Here is a 6600-nt window from a genome sequence, read left to right on the forward strand (position 1 = left end):
TTATAAATTGGGTTGTGTTCTTAAACATATCCGCAACCCCTTTATATAGAGACTCATAGAAACCTACCTTCTTATCCAATCAATAAGATTTCCGGTTAAAAAAAAAATCATTTGAACTATTGTCCATCTCAATAATTTGGCCATTAATGATCTGATTCAACGTCTTTCTACCTTTTAGTGGCGGCTTTCTTCAAGGAAGCCACCACTACTACTAGCTAAAGAGTTTTCGTTCATACAATGCATGTCCCGGCCTTCTCAGAGGGCCATTCTTTTCACAAAAACTGCTCATGGCCGCCTCTACAACTAATAATTCACAGCCAAATATAATCATGTGGATAGCTTTTTAGATCTCATTCTTTCGGGAGTTTGTATTTGGACATTGTTTTTGTTTTTATTTTCGTGGGGACGGAGGCTGCCACTGTTGCAAATGACAAGAAGCAACTTGCTTCCCTCTGTGCATTTATTGGCCATCACTTTTTACACACTCCGGTGAGAGTAATTTTTTCTTACTGAGTGAAACCAAACGCAAGAGAAAATTGCAATTACTTAAATGCATCTAATTTGTACAAAGAAGAAATTTAGTTGATTTGGTATAAAATTTTGCAGACTATATATGAATATTGTTGTATTAGTGAAGTGGATGCGAGCCTTTTGGAGAAATTTGGTGTCCAAAAGATACGGTACGGATTCCACGCCCTGAAAAGCTGAACATCAACAACATTTTCTGAACCATTTCAGATTCAAAGTCAAAAATGGCTTGAAGGTGAGATTTTAGCAAGATAATGTTGATGAAATTCCTTTATGCATTATCCTCTATTATATAATTTTTCAGGTGGAAGCACAAAGTTCCGCACCTACCCACTCATTAATCACGGTGTTTACTCGATATACCAATAATCAAGTTTTGGAGGAATACATTGCATCAACCTGTGCAACAATAGTTGCAGTCCTTAGACTCCAGGCTAAATAACCAAATTAATTTTACCCGATGTAGCATGCACTTCTGACCTTCGAACTGCCCAAGCCACACGAAACACGAAAACTTCAATAAGTCTTCTGCGGAAAATTTATATATCCATTTCCAGTTGGCCATCATTCTAAAAATACCAGGAGTATTCTGTAGCTTAATTACAAAATTACGTAGGGGTGCTAGAATACGCAACTTAGTACCCTGTGAAACTTTTACAAGTGCTCAAAATTTCTACCAAGGGCTTGAGAAGATTCAAAGAATCCAAGGGATGACATAACAGAAACAAATTTACAACTAAACCATTTAACCTACTCCTCTGATGTTCGAGTTTAACTGCAAATCAGCCATAAACTCATAATAACAAACAGATAAACAACTCATTCTGCATAAATAATATCATTTTTTCTGCTAGCTTTTTAAATGAATAGAATTACATAAAGGTTTACAAAGTCACGAATTAAAGCTATTGAATGGTGCACTCAATAAAACTTTATCCCTAGAGAAGTTAAAAGCTTTGATGTTCTCGATTGCGTGAAGCATCCAAATGTTTGGCAAACATGAAAACGTTAAGAATTTCACTGAATAAGGTTACCCACCCCCCAAACACCACCCAGTTGCAGGGGAAGTGTTCTGAACTCTTGAGCTCCAAACTGCATAAGTTGCGAGGCACAAGAACCAGAATATCTCTTCCGCGGATATCCTCTTCTAGCAAGATTACATTATAACATGATTTTGTTGAGGTTGGAACCTTATGATTCAAATTACACCAAAACAAGCAGCTTATGATTCACAGAAAAACACCGTTGCTCGAGGAAGACCGACTGACTGAAGCCGAATCATTGGAATGATACAAGGGAATTGAACAAACTAATAAAAGTGCATGGTTTGCAGCATTCCTGAAAACAGAAATTGATAGCCAAACGTTACTGTAAAATCCAGAGAAACTTCTAAGTCAGTATGATACACACGAGTTACAAAATCTGTCTGAATGAAATTTTGGCCAAATATAATGAAATGAACTCAAGTAGTTTTAAAATGACAAACATCAAAGACAATCGTTTCGTTAGCAATAGAAAGACACCGAAAAAATTTAGGAAATTTACAGGTTGCATCAAAGAGATCACACTACGAATACATAACACAACAAGACTATCGTCTATCAACACAAAAAACTAAACTAATAAGGAAAACAAGCATACCTCAAAACCAACTGCGTGCAGCCACTTTCAGTCTTTGTGCTACCAACAGTTCAACCAATGTTGATGAGAGCTCGACGTGACCTTCTTTCTTAACTTTTCAGGCAACCTCAGCAACATTTCGATGTCAACTTAGAGCTTTTTGCTCGACCTTTGGCTGAACTAGACTCCAGCTTCTTCCGAAACAAAGCAACTTCCATACTCCCACATATGCATTCTAATCTAGTGGTGAAAACAACTTTCTTTTTCTTTTTTTTTTACCTTGAAAACGAAGAAGGTAGTATTCACCACAAGATCAGCATACAACCAATCAGTTTAGTTATTTCTTCAATCATCTAAAAACAATAATCCTAATTGATATCCAATCTGGTTTGCATTGCAATCTTTTGTAATCAAGATCTTTCACTTCCAGAATACAGACGTCTATATCATCGCCATAAAATAAATCAATTGAATCACTGTGAGCATTCATCAAGAGCTAATGTTTCCAACCCCACCCATTCCATATAAACCTACAATTTGCACATAGATTTCCCATGAAATCCCTCTTCATTCCACAACTCAACAAGAACTTACAATCCCTAGACAAAGTAAAGATCCGTCTGGTATTCAGGACAAACAGGTGTTTGGAACCGAAACATTAGAAGTCTCTATACCAGTAGTTCAATTTGGGCAGGTTGTAGTGAGCTCAGATGAATGTTTATTGTATTCTTTAGTGGATGGGTTCCAAAGACAATGAAACCTCCTCATATCACAACTATTATAACCATTACAAGAAGAATCAAACAGCTGAACAGCGAAATCTAGAGTGCAAACAGCAGCAGCATTTTCTATTTCACTCATTTCTAATAACAAAGATGATAATGAATCCATAAGTGTTAAGTCAAGCTGAAAATTTTAAATCAGGATTATCTACAGATTTCAGTAACAATTACATACATGGATGCTTGAGTTCATTTCTTACAGAATGCTTGAGATTGCTGCTTCAGGCTTGACATTGCTGGTAGAGTGAGGCGCAGAAAATTTCTAGATTTAGGTTAGAAGATTTATGTGCACTCTCTTGCTTTTATAGTCTAAACCTAATGGACCTTTTAGAGCCCAGTCCAATTGGACACCTCGTGCTTGTTTGTTCCGCTTCTGAAACGGATATCAGATCATTTGGTCATTTTTCGGACGCCTGCCTCGATTCTAAGGCATGATCGTTGTGTATCATGACAGAATACATCCACATAACTCTGAGGACAGGATATCCCATGCAAAACCGAACAAATTTTTCCTAAACATTCCTGAATAAGAAACTTTTGCTAGTCCAATACACATCAATGTAAACAAGGAGCTGAACATAGAACAACCAAACATAATAGACAGGAAAGGAAAGAACATATCTGGATCATTACCACAATAACGAGATCTTAACGAGTAAAACACAACGCTTATGCCTTACATGATGTTACATTCTATTGCATTCTCAATTGCACAAAGCTTTCAAATTTCTTCTGAACATACAAAAATCAGGAACTTCAGTGAAAAAAGTCTACCAGCCAAAAACCGCCACCCTGTTTGGGGATGAAGTTTAAGTAACCCAAATATGGCTTGCGACGGTTAAAGCGTTGTGCACTCTCGAGCTCCAAACTGCATTAGCCGCGATGCGTGTAACCACAATATCTCTTCCGCAGATATCATCTTGTAGCAAGACTGTATATGACATGCTTTTGTTGCCAAAGGTAGTAACCTTGTGCTCAAATTACACCAAAACAAGCAGCTTAATGTTCTTCAAGAAACCAAAATTACTATTCCCACAGAATAAAGAATCGTTGAGGATGACCAACTGAAAGATAGAGTGCAACTGACGAACTAATAATAGAGCACGGTTTGCAGCATTCCTGAAAACAGAAATAGTCAATAAATAGAGATCGACGGCCAAATGTTTATCAGAGCATCCAGAGGAATTTCTAACCTAGTATGATACCCAAAGGTGATACGAGTTATAAAATCTGTTTGAATGAAAATTTTGGCCAATATATTGAAAAGAAACCAACTTTCAGGTGTTCCAAACTGACTATTAATGGCAAATTGCGTTTAAATTAACTGGGAAAACAAGCATACCTGACATCGATTTTTCAGTCTTTGTGCTACCAACAGTTCAACCAATTTGAATGCGAGCTCAATTTGACATTCTTTCTTAAATTTTAAGGAGACCTCAGGTACATTTTGATGTCAACTCAGAGCTTCTTGCTCGACCATTTGTTGGACTAGATTACAGCCTCTTCGGTGTCAAAACAATCAACTATGGTTTCTTACCAGCTTCCATATTCGAACACATGCATTCTGATCTAGTAACGAATACAACTTTCTTCTTTTTTTACCTTAAAAAAAAGGTAGTATTCACCACGAGATCAGAGTACAAGCGATCACCTGGCCATTACTTTTTCTCTCGGCTGCTATTCTTTTGACATTGTTGCCGCTCTTGAACACTGACGGAGGGCCTTCTTTGGCAGTTGTTATAGGCAATGCAACTGATCGAGGTACATGGACAGGCTCTGCTTTATGTTCAAATAAAGTATCCTCATCTCTCAAGCTTGCCGAATTCTTCTCAGTTGCAAAGCTACCAGTACTAGTCAATTCATCCCCTGCATCAGTTTGTTCCTCTTCTGGATGGCTCATTTTCTCAAAACTCCTGATAGGACAAGCAACGACGAGTTCCTTCATATTTCATTTGCCAAGGGTTCCATTGTACATGAATTAGGCATCATGTCATCTGTATACGAATTACTCGTGACATCCTCTAATGTGTCTGAGTTAGTCTAGTGGCTCTTCTTCACTGATCATCTGCAGCCCCACAGGTAAGAACTCACGGAGTTGAGACTTGTCAGCTTTGTCCATTCTTGCACAATTGTGGAAAAAGATAAGAAGGTGAAGGATCATGTGGCATTTATTTCGAATCTTTGAATAATTAAGTTCTTTCGAGACCACATCCAAATAGAAAAAATAAACCACCTTCATTTTACTTCCAAGTAACTCATTGTTGACATTCATCAAAAGCTAATGTTTCCCACCCCACCCATTCCATATAAACCTACAATTTGCACAAATTGCACAAATATTTCCCGGGGTAACTGATGATAATGTCACGGATTACATCTTCGTTCCTAAGATCTTTCTTTATGAAAATCCGTCACCTCCACATTCATGTCGATGGGTGAACACAACTTGGATGAATGTCTACTGTATTCTTTATGGATGGGTTCCAAAGACAATGAAACCTCGTATCACAATCATTATAACAAAACCATAAGAAATAACCATTACAAGAAGAACCGAACACATGAACACCACGATCTAGAGTGAAATCCATATCAACAGCAGCAGCATCATTTTCTATTTCACTCATTTTTAAGTAATAACAAAGATGATAAAGAATCATGACCTAAGCTGACATTAAATAAATTAGGGTAAACTACAAATTTCAGAATCAATTACATACATGGATGTTTGAGTTTACCGAATGCTTGACATCGCTGCTACAGATTCGAATTGCTAGTAGAGAGAGGCGCCCAATATTAGGGTTTTTCAATGGGTTACGAGAATTATATCTGGATTCTTGCTTTTATTGCCGGTTTAACACTAGGGCAAGCAGAAAAGAGGACTACGGTGTGGGCATTTTTGCTTAAAGCCTAATGGACCTTCGGAGCCCAGTCCAACGTAGTAACTTGGAAGTATCTAGGCTAGTGAGTCTTTACCATGGTTTTTAAAAGCTCCACGCATCGCATCAGCATCACGCTTCGTTTCGAACAGAAACGTCCTGACTCGTACCTTTGAAGCGTTTGGAATGAGAAGCGCGTAGTCAACGATTTTGACCAAAGTTAGAAACACAAAATGGTCAACCTTCAAGAAATAATGTTTTTGAAAATGAGAAAAAGGATAATGGAGTTAGAATGTGCTCAACCACTGGCTCTGCATGGTTGGTTATTTGAGATAATACTTACTCCCTCCGTTTCTAAATAATAGGCTGGTTTGTGTGTAAATTTGCACACAAACCAGTCTATTTTTTTTCTAAAACGGAGGTAGTAATATATTTTATATGTATAAATGTTTACGTACCTATTTATAACATATCAAATCTTATATTTTACGATTCGCCGCCAACCATGAATCGCCGCGTCACGATTAAATCCACGCACCGCTTCTCAAAAATATAAAATATTTCACGCTTTCAATACCTTGCTTTTGATGATTAGAATACACGTCCTTTTTTGTGCATAGTCCTTGATAAAATGTGATTCGACATGTTCATCTGATTGGCCGATTAGTTAACGGATGATCTTAGATTCTTGCCTCTCGTTACCGGACTTTCAAAACCAAATAAATGAAGGATAATCGGATGTTATGCGTACATTCATTCGAGAATGTGCATAAAATCGGACTCGTTAGAAC

The 6600-nt window shown here is 37.5% G+C and overlaps 1 long non-coding RNA gene across 1 annotated transcript; it reads right to left on the reverse strand.

The window, feature by feature from the left end:
- Positions 1 to 3539: 3539 nt before the first annotated feature.
- On the reverse strand, positions 3540 to 5729 carry LOC113336040. The gene is made up of 2 exons (XR_003353600.1): positions 4273 to 5729; positions 3540 to 4049 (listed from the first exon to the last, which is right to left on the reverse strand). It is a non-coding gene; the product is annotated as an uncharacterized LOC113336040 (long non-coding RNA).
- Positions 5730 to 6600: the final 871 nt, after the last annotated feature.

The sequence above is a fragment of the Papaver somniferum genome, chromosome 1, assembly GCF_003573695.1.
Source record: "Papaver somniferum cultivar HN1 chromosome 1, ASM357369v1, whole genome shotgun sequence".
Lineage (NCBI taxonomy): Eukaryota > Viridiplantae > Streptophyta > Magnoliopsida > Ranunculales > Papaveraceae > Papaver > Papaver somniferum.